Source organism: Chondrus crispus, genomic scaffold (assembly GCF_000350225.1).
Source record: "Chondrus crispus Stackhouse genomic scaffold, scaffold_9, whole genome shotgun sequence".
NCBI lineage: Eukaryota > Rhodophyta > Florideophyceae > Gigartinales > Gigartinaceae > Chondrus > Chondrus crispus.
The window spans coordinates 592,219-593,563 of NW_005178873.1; positions in this window are offsets into that span (position 1 = coordinate 592,219).

The following is a 1,345-nucleotide window of genomic DNA, read 5'->3' on the forward strand; positions in this document are numbered from 1 at the left end:
GCCAGAGCGGGGTGTTGGAGGGGGCGAGGTGGGCGCGGAGGACGCGGTGCGAGAGGGAGATCGAGAGGCGGTCCGTGTGCGGGAGGAGGGCGGCGATTTGGGCGAGTATGTCGCAAGGGAGCGAGGTCAGGGAGGCGCGGGGCGTGTGCGAGGCGGACGAGGGGGAGGGCGGCGATGGGCAGGGCGGCGATGGACAGGGAGAGGGAGGGCGGTCGGTGCCATCTTGGGGCTCCGCGTGCGCAGCGGGTGAGGTGGAAATCTTGGCGGGCGGGGATGGGAGGAACGGGGGAGGGGGAACGGGAGAGGGGAACGGGAGAGGGGGAGGGAGAGAGGGAGGGGGGAGATGGGGAAGGGAGAGGGGGATGGATCGCAACATGGTTGGATATGGGTACCAAGGGTACACGTTTACGCTTTCGAGTGATGCAGTACACGTGTACTCGATGTGACGGATCTCCGTTTAGGAAAAGAAAATATTTCAACTTTATTGAATTTCAGGAATTATTTCAACTTTATTGAATTTCTCCGAGAAAGTGCTCGACCACGTGTGCGTCGTGCCCATGGCTAGCGAAGCGACCTGCAGTGCTGCGCTGTTCTCGCTAACTTCCCCAAGCTCCGAGTTCGTAACTCGCGCCTTTTCACCCCACTCCCCGCCACTCCCCGCCCCTCCCCCCCGCCCACAACCTCCGCTTCCCGCCGACTTGTGCGACGGTGAGTGGAATATTGCGTCCATCTATCTCGACGTTGACAACACGTACTATGGCGTCGACGCCGCAACCAACCTTCCTCACCGTATTTTGCTATACACTCTAGCAATTTCCGGAACCGGGAATAGTACAACTCACAAGATTGTTGACGATCTCTTCCAGTTTGGTGGGAGAGACCGAATTAGTGCCTTCTTAAGTATTGATCGTTTTTGCACCGATCAAAAGAGCAGGAGTCTGAAGATGATCCATGGTCGTTCCAGGGCGGTCAATCCTCCGACTCCGATCTACCGCGTTTCCACACACGGGACCGTGCGGTTCCGAGATAATAGTGACATGTGCATCTCCGCCGCCGTCTGCAACGGTCTCCAACTACTAGGGTCTCCAAACCTTGCCGTCAAGTACTGGGATATTTTAGTTCGCAACAGCCTCCTCTTTGAGAGGACCGGCTCTCCGTCGCGTGGAATCCGAGATTTCCACGACGCTGGAAAACACCTTAATCAAGATGAAGTCGCTCTTCGCGGGTCGGGTCTTCGTAGTCCATCTCTCGGACTCCTCATGAGGCTCGACCCGGGTGTCTATGTCGCGACTTTAGAAGGCTTGCCCCACATAATGCACAGCATCTGCGTCTCGACCATACATTC